Below are 11,404 nucleotides of genomic sequence, written 5' to 3'. Positions count from 1 at the left end.
AATAGTATACTGAGGTAAGGGGCATTACCAGGTTTTACCCCACAAAACTACAAGGCCCCTCAGGTAGGGGATGACATATCCTTTCTAAAATTCCATTTTTTATGTAAAAACTTGTCCGTTTACCTATAAAAAAAAACTCCAAAGTCAGGCAAAAAAGACTCTTCTCACCTTCTCACATGAGATGAGTCAGGTTTAGAGGTCGCAGGCATAAAGTCACTTCAGACTCCCCTTTCTTCTGTTCTATAGCACCTAGAAACACACTGCTGGTGTCATATTAACACCTTACCGACGCGCGCCGTACTACTACAGGTCCCGGTGCATGGAGAGGGCTCATGGGCTGAGCCCTCTCCATAGCCGGTAAGTCTTTGCTTCATATTGCGGCAAAGACTTACCGGTAACATCTGCGATTGGTGCCAGCACCGATTGCAGGTGCTATGTTGTCGGCTGGCCGGGAGTCCGAAAAATAGTAAAAATAAAAAAAAAGTTTAAAAAAAAATATAATTAAAAAAAAAATTCAAAATCACCCCCCTTTCCCTAGAACTAATATAAATATACAGTAAAAATCATAAACACATTAGGTATCGCCGCGTCCGAAAATGCCCGATCTAAACTATAATAACGTTTTAAAATATAATCACTTTTTTTCACTGCGCTTAACCCCGTAACGGAAAATAGCGCCCAAAGTCGAAAATGTTGCTTTTTTGCCATTTTAAAAAATATTAAAATTCTATCAAAAGTGATTGAAAGGTCGCACAGTACTAAAAATGGCAGCATTGAAAAGACATCAAAAATCGCAAAAAATGACACTACCCACAGCTCCGTACACCAAAGTATAAAAAAGTTATTAGCGCCAGAAGATGACAAAATCCCCCCAAAAAAATTTGTACAGGAGGTTTTAATTTTTGTAAATGTATGAAAACATTATAAAACCTATACAAATTTGTTATCCCCGTAATCATATTGACTCAAAGAATAAAGTAGACATGTCATTTGGGGCGCTCAGTGAAAGACGTAATATCCAAGCCCACAAGAAAATGGCGCAAATGTGTTTTTTCACCATTTTCACTGTATTTGGAATTTCTTCCCGCTTCCCAGTACATGGCATGGAATATTAAATACCATCACTATGAAGTGCAATTTGTTACGCAGAAAATAAGTCGTCACACAGCTCTTTACATGGAAAAATAAAAGAGTTATAGATTTTTGAAGGTGGAGAGTGAAAAATGGAAGTGAAAAAAATTAAAAAGGGCCAGGTGGTTAAGGGGTTAAAGATGAGACGAGCAAAACGGAAATATTCGGGAAACCCGACGAAAGTGCGGCGTTCAGACCATTAGTAAATGAGCGCCTATGTCTTTAGCTGTCTGTATCTCTGGATCTGTCGCTGTAGCTTTATCTTGGATCTGAAAGACGAGATCTGCCACACCCCCCACCGGGGCCTAGCCTTTTCTTGGGGCCTGGAGGCAGCCGGGGCCCAGAATACCTGAGTGGCTGGCGGTTGCGGCCTAGGACGCGCTGTGGTCACGGTGCTTGGTATGGGGGACCGGAGGGCTGTCCTATGGTCTGGCAGCTCTCCAGCAGGTGGTGTTGGCAAGAAATACGGAGGGAGAGGCTGATGTACTGGTTCTCCCTGGGGCAACCCCTGAGTGTCCGTAAGATAAGTCCCTGGGTAATGGATGGGGAAGCCCGTTGTGGTGACAGCCATATCCAGGGATCAGATGGAGGCAACGTTGTGCAAATTAACTTACAGTTCTTTATTGAACAGTAGGTGATGGCCAAACGTAACAGCAGTAGATTCCGCAAGCTGGAAAAGTCATGGAGAGCCGGACGGCAGGAAGGTTACTCTCAGCCTGGTAGAAGATGCAGCTGGGTTTATGTAGGGGGAACTGTGTCCAATAGTGGAAGCTGCAGTTCTGGGCAGGAGTCTTTAGACTTGCCCTCAGGTATCATACAGCGGAAGTAAAATGTCATACCCGAGAGGGGCGGTAGGTTATTGGGGTAAAACCTGGTGATAGATTTTTCTCTGTACAACTGGGCCCTAATCCTCTTCCCCACTCCCTCAGTCCAAATCCTTCGGGTCCCTTAATCTGGTACTCGCACCCACATAAAAATATCTTCCTCTAATGGGGTTAGTCAAAAAAATGATCAGACCCTGGCCATGTGGTGACCCCAGCTAACCCCCAATCCACAGCCAGTCCCACCCCCATACATCTGCATACTCCCCCCCCCCCTGCACATGTACAACTAGCCCCCATTCTTGCACTGATACAATCCTAAAAATCTTTAGTCAGATACAAGTTTTCTTGTCTTGATTCCAGCACCCCCTCATAGTAGCCCCCACACTGTTTTATGCCCCCCTTCCTTAATGAAGATATCAGAGGAGGATTAGGCTGTTAGCTCCGCTATCCGGGGAGATAACCTCTCGCCACAGCTTCTCCCCTCTTTCTATTCAGAAGGAAAGAGAGGGGACACTATAAAGCAGATACAATGAAATGGGGTGCTATAAAGCGATATAATGAGACGGGACACTATAAAAGGGGCATAAAGAGACAGGGCATTATGAATGTGGGCCTAATGGAGTGGACATTAGGTATAGAGTAGAACTGAGTTAAGTATATTAGCCCTATAAAACCTTTCCTATTTCTCACGTGGCCTCCTGGGAAAACTAAATTCCCGCCCCCGGTGTAGTGTGTAAGGACCTGCTATGTGCAATGTCTCCCTCCTCCTACTTCCTTATACACTGGAGAATCTGAAACCTGATCCTTTGTTGTAAAACATATTTTTGAAAGCCGAGACCCCTGACGTCTGCAGCCGTCAGGGAACGTCAGCGCATATCACAGATAACGTACACGAAGGAAAATCCTCCCCAGCATGTGAGGGACAATGACATCCTCTGCGCAGGGGGTGCCTGTCATTCACCACATTAGAGTTTCCAAAAATGCTCCAAAAAATTCATTCCTATGGAGGAAATGAGCTGCTTATTTTACATTGTTACCCGTGATATGCGATAGGACGTTGGGATGTACAATGACAACGGAAATGGGGGGATTCGGTATTGACTTTCCGCCATTTTTTTTCAGGCGCACATTTTAGCCGCAGCTTTGAAATCCCAATACTTTTCTTGCGCTTCTAGATCCCCAACGCTTTTTTTGGCGCAGTTTCTGGCGCACACTTAGAGCTGCTAAAAGCTGCTCCACCAAATTCTCTGTCCCCCAGTATAGCTAGCCAGCCCCCTTATCTCCTAGTATATGGCCAGTCCCCTGCCTCCAGTATATAGCCCCCCCAGCCCCCTGCCCCCCTTATATATATATATCCAGCCCCATGCCCCCCAGTATGTAGCCTGCCTGCTCCCCCAGTATATAGCTAGCCAGCCCTTTGCCCCCCGGTTTATATTTATCCAGCTGCATGCCCCCCAGTATGTAGCCTGACTGCCCCCATACAAAGCTAGCCAGACCCCTGCCCCAGTATATAGACATCCGGCTCCTTGCCCCCCAGTATATAGCCAGCCCCCTGCATCCAGTCTATACCTAGCCTGCCCCCAAGTATATAGCCAGCCTCCTGCCCCCAGTATATAATCAGCAGCTCCTGCCCCCCAGTATATAGCCAGCCGGCCCCAAGTATATAGCCAGCCAGCCAGCCCCCTTTCCCTCATTTTATAGCCAGCCCCCTGCCCCCAAGTATTTAGCCAACCTCCTCCCCCCAATATAAAGCCAGCCCATGTCCCCAGTAAATAGCCAGCCCTCTGCCCCAGTATATAGCCAGCCAGCCAATGCCCCCAGTAAATAACCAGCTAGATCCCTGCCACCCCCAGTATATAGACATCCAGCCCCCTGCCTCCAGTATATAGCCAGCACCTTGCATCCAATCTATAGCAAGCCCTTCCCCTCAGTATATAGACAGCCTCCTGCTCTTGTATATAGCCAGTTAGCCTCCAGCCCCCAGTATATAGCCAGCCTACCCCAGTATAAAGCTATTCAGCCCCCTGCCTTCAGTATATAGCCAGCCCCACAGTATATAGCCAGCCCCACAGTATGTAGCCAGACTTCCCCCAGTATATAGCTATTCTGCCCCCTGCCTCCAGTGTACAGCCAGTCCACTGCCCCAGTATATAGCCAACCTATGGCCTCTAGTATATAGCTAGCCAGCCCTCTACCCCCAGTATATAGCCAGCCCATACCCCCTAGTATATAGTCAGCCATTTTCCTCCCCCGGTATATAGCCAGCCCATATCCCAGTATATAACCACCCAGCCGCCTTCAGTATATAGCCAGGCCCCTGCCCCCAGTATATAGCCAGCCAGCTCCGAGCATATAGCGAGCCCCAGTATATAGCCAATCAGCCCATGACCCCCCAATATATATCCAGCAGCCCCTGCCCCCAGTATATAGCCAGAGACTCCTTCCCCCAGTATATAGCCAGCCTTCCCCTAGAATAATAATAATAACGATCTTTATTTATATAGCGCCATCAAATTCCGTAAATCATAGGAGACATATACAAATATATTACATTACAGAGTAATAACAGTCATATGGAACAATAGGAGTGAGGGCCCTGATCACAAGAGCTTAAAGCTGCTGCATTAAGAATAGATTGAAGAGGAGAGAGTTTAGCAAGTGTTGGACCGATTAGTAGGGAGTTACAGTAGTCTAGTCGAGAGTGAATAAGTGCAACAATTAGCATTTTAGAAGTTTCAATTGTCAGAAATGGTCGGATTCTGGAGATGGTGAAAAGGAGAGGTCAGAGTCCAGCACAACCCCAAGACAGCGGGCCTGCTGCCCCGGTGCTATAGTGATCCCACAGACCGGGATGGAGAGGGTCGGTTAGTAGATGGTGGAAAGATAAGAAGTTCAGTCTTGAAAGATTAAGTTTCAAGAAGAGAGAGGATGTTAGAGACAGCAGAGAGACAATCACCAGTGTTCTGGAGTAAGGCGGGAGTGATATCACATGCAGATAGATAGATAGATAGATAGATAGATAGATAGATAGATAGATAGATAGATATGAGATAGATAGATATGATATAGATAGGAGATAGATAGATAGATAGATAGATAGATAGATAGATAGATAGGAGATAGATAGATATGGGATAGATAGATAGGAGATAGATAGATATGAGATAGATAGATAGATAGATAGATAGATAGATAGATAGATAGATAGATATGAGATAGATAGATAGATAGATAGATAGATATGAGATAGATAGATAGATAGATAGATAGATAGATAGATATGATATAGATAGATAGATAGATATGAGATAGATAGATAGATATGAGATAGATAGATAGATAGATAGATAGATAGATAGATAGGAGATAGATAGATAGATAGATAGATAGATAGATATGAGATAGATAGATAGATAGATAGATAGATAGATAGATATTAGATAGATAGATAGATAGATAGATAGATAGATATGAGATAGATAGATATGAGATAGATAGATAGATAGATAGATAGGAGATAGATAGATAGATAGATAGATAGATAGATAGATAGATAGATAGATAGATAGATAGATATTACTACTGGATGGAACAAGATTATTTTACTTTGTCTTGATAACTTGTTAAAACTTCAGTAAAGAAAAATTGAAACAGAATAGAAACTGTATCCACTAAACAGGAAAAAGGAAACAAAAATGTAACACAAAAGAAAACATAAACATTATCTGGAAACGGGGAAGAAGAGACAGTAGTACACTTCCTGCCCTGGTGTCTGTGGCCACGCTGGAGGTGTAATGTGGTAGTAGGAGGAGGAGGTGATGGGCCTGGACGTGTCACTGGGGACTTCTACTTCCTCATCTTCAGCCCTGGAATTACCCTCTGGGAGGAGGAAGCTGCAGATAATCTCCTCCTCCCTCTATAAGTCGCACACTCCAGCCCTTGATGCAGAGGAGAAGTGTTGTGTGTGCAGCGGCTCTCATCACAAGCCTTGTACTGCTCCCTGTGCTCTGTGTTATCTGCTCCGCCAACATTCCCACGTCACCTAAAGCAAGCATGAAGCCCGGGAGACCCTCCTGGAAGAAGCTGCCCCCCGCAGGTAATGTGCCCCCTATATACAGCGTATTGTGGTGTATATGGAGTCCTAAGTTTAACCGTCATCTTTAAGTTGTGTGTAGCTGATTTACAGATGTAGCAGAGCTGAGTCTGTCTTATAATAACTCCATAGGTTAAAATAATATTTTAGGTTTGTTTGTTGCTGATAACGTATTATTATTATCACTGCGCTTATTCTGTTGGTCTTCACTATACTGTAGACTTTGTACTGAGCCGCTTGTAATACTGACCTAGTTTTGTTCCCGCTAGAGTTTAGAGGTACAAAGATTTATGAATATACAGAATAATCAATGTATAGTACAAACAAACACCCAAACTTATGATAAGAACTCAGCTCGCTGATAGAATGATCGTTTGTTACAATGTACAATGTATCCATTATAACAGATTTTTCTAGTTAAGAGACTATTGTAGGAATACAAGGAGTTTTCCGTTCACTGACAGCTAGCAGAGATCTATCAGACAATCAGAAGAAAATGAGAAGTTTAGAAAGAAAGATTTTGAACTTTTTATTGTGCTGTTATTGCGCTTTGTCTACAGGGAAAGCCACTGTCATTCCCTCCCCGCATCAAGACTAAGGTCCAAGCAAATACCATACAAGGTCCCCGTACAGAATATACACAGAGTATCTTATATGATACAGAGATATTTGTATATACAGGACTGTTTTAGGGTTCAGAGGGCACTGGCTGGATGGGATGCCTTAGGTACAGCTCTTAGGGTGACCAACAAAGTTCTTAAAACTAGATCTGACATGTTACTGCTTAAAATGTAAAACATATTAGTTATAAGCATAGACTGTTTCAGGATTTTTGCCTCTCATCAGTACGGCAAAGGACACTGGCTTTAGTCACATTGGGCAAAGCTCCTTTGGGGAGCCACAACAGAGACCTTTTTGTATATCACACTGTTTCTGGGATATTGCCCCTCATCAGTACAGAGTAGGAACCTATCTGGCTAGATTAGATAGCTCTGTGGGTAAAGGGGCACCTTCATCATTACAGACCAGGGCACTGACTGGCTATATGAGATGCCTTAGGCACGGCTTGGTGGGGGAAGCCAAAACAGAGATTTTTATGTAAAGAGGATTGTATCTGTGTCATTACTCCTCATCAGCACAGAGTAGGACTGACTGGCTAGAAGAGATGCCTTAGGCATAGCTTTAGGGGTAAAGGCAGCGTCGGACTGGGGTCCCATCAAATAAAATTTATTCTGGGGCTCACCCTTCATCATCCCCAACGAAATAGACTCCTGGAACCTCCAAAGTGAGTTGCCTGTTCCTCTTAGGTCCAGTATTTGATTAGAACCTGGGCCCGCCATAGCAGATGGACCCTGGGTAATACCCTCATCAGTACAGAGCGGGGCATTGACTGGCTATATGAGGTGCCCTATGCATAGCTCTATAGGGGAAGCCACACCAAAGACTATTCTGTATACAGGGCTGTTTCTGGGTTCTTGCTCCTCATCAGTGCAGATGAGGACAATGTCTAAATAGTTGAGATTCCTTAGTAGTGCCTGGGGGTTCCCTGAATAAAAAACAAAGTTCGGAAAACTAGATCAGTCCAGAATACAATAAAATTTGGAGGATGCGAAGTAATGGTGATATATGACATATAGGCTGATGGGTAAAGTATCGCAGTATCACCACCCAGAAACACCCCGAAATCAGCAGATTATAGTCATAGTGACGGTATGTGGCGCTACAGATTGGGCATTGGACCTAACGGATATGTAGGTCACCTGACTTGTATTTAGGGCAGTGACTTTAGCCTTTAATTGCTGTGACCCAGATATTTTGGGAGTGATGACTGAGTCATGGATCTGATGATGAGGACTTATCCTCAGGAGACCTGGCTGCTTGGAGCCACGTGCAGGGCGTAGACGCCACTTACCCGCCTACAGTCTTGTGCAGGGCGTAAATACCACTTACCTGCCTGCTTGATATAGGATAGGAGTTCCTCTTAAAGGGGTATTTCAGGATTTCCTTAAATTGATCATCTATCTTTAGGATGAGGTGATCAATATCAGATCTCGATGGCACCTGGCACCCATGACACCTGGCACCCATGTCATTTAGCTAGAGACCACTTCACTCTTCACTAAGCACAGCGCCATGCCTAGTATAGTGGCTGTTCTTGGTATTGCACTTAAAGCTTATTTACTAGTGTGGATCGGAGCTGCATTGTGAGCGGTGGATGGGATCTCAAACATCTATTGTATGGATGTGGAAGGTGTCCCAATTCTGGCAGGTGGTCATGTGTCTCCTTTACTAATGGGATGATAGCCACCTATTAGTTCCTCTTCTTCGTATAGTCTGTATGTCACTGATGAGTATGACCAGGTACAGCACTGGCTATTCTCACCAATAGGGATCACAACACCCTCAGTCACGTGCATGGGGGATGATATCATGAAACAACTGTTAAAGGGAACTTTTCAATTAAAGGTGTTAAAAAACATGGCTGCTTTGTTCAACAAACAGCGCCTGACCATGGATTGTGTCGGTATTGCAGCTCAGATGTAAAGAATTGAATGGGGCTTAGTTGCACTACCACACACTACCCACTACTCAGGTGTGGATCTGGTTTTTTGGGGGGAAAAAAGCGGCCATGTTTTTTAAAAAAATCAAGACAATGCCTTTAAACAGACAACCCCTTTAAGTTAAGGCCACCATTGCAGAAGCTTCACCACTTATGCACAAAATGAGAATGTTTCCGGTATATAAAGCGTCATACTAACAATTGCTTTTTCTTCTCCTCCTGATAGACAGAGAACTTGTTGCGGAGGTGGCGAAGCAGCTGCGCCTGATCGGCGATAGATACAACATGAAGCAGAAAATCCTCAACATCGTCACCAAGATCCTGAGTCCAGGAACCTGACTTGCACGTGACGACTATGGATAAAAAAAAAAGCCAAAATGGAATAAAATGCTTCATAAAAAAAATCTCAAAAATGGGAATCCACGTTCTACTGGGAGTGGCCTGAGGAGGCACCGGGTCACCGAAAAACATCGGATATTGGTGGAACGGATGAGGACTATGAGCCGCCATGATGAAAGCCGTCTTTATCTACAAGCCAGTAAGTGCGGATCCTACTGGAGTGTATATAGAAGGAGCCTCGTCGTGGTGGGGTCTAAAGTCGCCTCCGATACTGAATACTCATTGGGTTGCTGGGCAGCAGTGGAAGCGAAATTCTGGAAGTGGACTTTAGCCTGGAAATTAACCATTAACCATCTACATGATATTCAACTCTATGGAACTTATGGAGGGAAACCCTGACAAATTCCTTTAAGAAAAATGTATCAATGCACTTAAAGGGGAACTCCACTGGACTTGCAGCATGCATATTACATTGGCATGACCTTGTAAATGAAATATCTATCATTGTTTCTCTTCTTGAGGCTTCCTACTCTTTGTTTTTTTCCGGGTGTTTTAGTTCTGGTTGCCTTGGAGTATGTCACTTCCTGTCTGGGTGACTACCAGTGGCGATACAGGTAGATACAGGAAGTGCAGGTTATTATACAGAATAATCTTGTTCTAGATCTTTCCGTTAAAGCAAAGAAACAATAAAGAGGATTTTGTCTAGAACAGTGGGAGAGGGGCGAGTGATCTGTTACCTGGGAGGGCGTCCTGGGGCAGATATTATAGAGATGAGCGAAGTTTAGAGGAAGTTTACATGAAGTGACTACTTCTACATTTCTATGTTAATTTTATTATATATTTAATAGATTCTCGTCTATATATTTAGTCATATTGTTGCAGTGATGGGTTTTGATAATTTGATACATATTTTTGTATATTATTTAATATTGTGTCCTTCAAGTGTAAGGAAATAAAAAAATATTTTGTGAATTTACTTTTTGTGATCTTTTTGCTACACTTTATGTCCCCAGTATATAGAAATAATGATTCCACTATAATATTCAGTTTACATAACAAAATTGTGTGAATCCTTCTCTATGGTTGGGTCATGTGATCTTATGTTGACCCCTCCCCCCCTTCCTCTGTAAATTACATGACCCTCCCTTGTCTCCAGGCTTATTGGCTATTACAACTGCATGGACTGAACCACTCAGACTTTCCATAGGGGGAGGAACACACTCCTATCACAGTGATTACACAGGCTCCTGCCACACAGATACAATGTAGCAGATGACATTGCAGCCTCCCTGATTGTATTCTTATGTTCCTGTACATTTTTAGGAGGATAAAGAGAGAACGATAATGACACTGTCCTCCCAGAAGGCAGAGATTGTGCAATGTGATCATGTGCTGAGGTTTCATGGGATTGATAGTAGACGCCCAGAGAAAGAGAAACCTAACAGCCCCTTTGGAACCCCCATCTTGAGAATAGGGCTACACTGGGTCAATGCAGAGTTGGCTGTACATGTGTGGGGATGGAGGATCTGCGGACCTCTCCCCATGGCTGGGTCAAACAAATAATTTGCTACGTATGTGCAGCCACCCACCATTCTTTTCTATGGGAGTGATGAAATTGCTGAACACATATACTTTAGACTGTTTTCGTCACTCGCATAGACACAAATGCAGGGTGGCCGCACATGCGCAGCAATTTCTTCCTTCAGCCTGGTCACAGGAAGGAGTCAACAGATCCCCATTTACAAGATAAGTGGGGGTCCAACATCTATCAAGAATTTTTTGTGTTTGTGTTTTTGAAACATAGCATGAAATCGGCGCATTATTCTCAAGATTGACGGTTCCAGATGTCAGACAACCATTGGAGAATGACAGCCATAACCCTTTTACTATTGGTATGCCACCTTAAAGGAGTTGTCAACATAATAGATGTGTATCTGATCCCTGGGAGTCCAACTGTTGGGACCCTAAGTGATCACAGTATCAAGATCAAGTTAATCCGACTGGTACCAGATACAGCCACAAGTGGTGCTACAGGATCCAAAGATCAGCTAGATGTCAGCTTATACTATCGTGACCATAAGTGATTCTAAGGCCCCTTCCACACTAGCGTTGCATTTCACGTCAGGGTGCAATGCATGAAAAACTGACGTTTTTGGCTGCGTTTTTGTTCCATTTTTCCTTGGAGTCATTAGCGTTTTTGCGTCTTTCACGCGCGTGTTGTTCGCGTTTTCTTTTGCGTTTTCAGTGCGTTTTTCACGCGCGTTTTTTAAATCACATCGTCTCGAATAACGAGCCCCATTGAAGTCAATGGGAGACTCGAGCATTTTTCAAAGGGACCAAGGCTCTGCAATAAAATGTGTTATTTAATTGAAAAATAATGTCTGCTGATAAGTTAGCACATGTATGGAAACATCTGCAACCTATTCTTCACTGTTTCGCGCGTATATTATCTCCCGA

The 11,404-nt window shown here is 43.8% G+C and overlaps 1 long non-coding RNA gene across 1 annotated transcript; it reads left to right on the top strand.

The window, feature by feature from the left end:
• The first annotated feature begins 5,750 nt into the window (after positions 1-5,750).
• LOC140116893 (uncharacterized) lies at positions 5,751-9,040 on the top strand. Its single transcript, XR_011852991.1, has 2 exons — positions 5,751-6,051; positions 8,835-9,040. It is a non-coding gene; the product is annotated as an uncharacterized lncRNA (long non-coding RNA).
• Positions 9,041-11,404: the final 2,364 nt, after the last annotated feature.

Source organism: Engystomops pustulosus, chromosome 1 (genome assembly GCF_040894005.1).
Source record: "Engystomops pustulosus chromosome 1, aEngPut4.maternal, whole genome shotgun sequence".
Classification (NCBI taxonomy): Eukaryota; Metazoa; Chordata; class Amphibia; order Anura; family Leptodactylidae; genus Engystomops; species Engystomops pustulosus.
The sequence above is the reverse complement of the archived record's forward strand: the minus strand, read 5'-3'. Positions and strand labels throughout refer to the sequence as shown.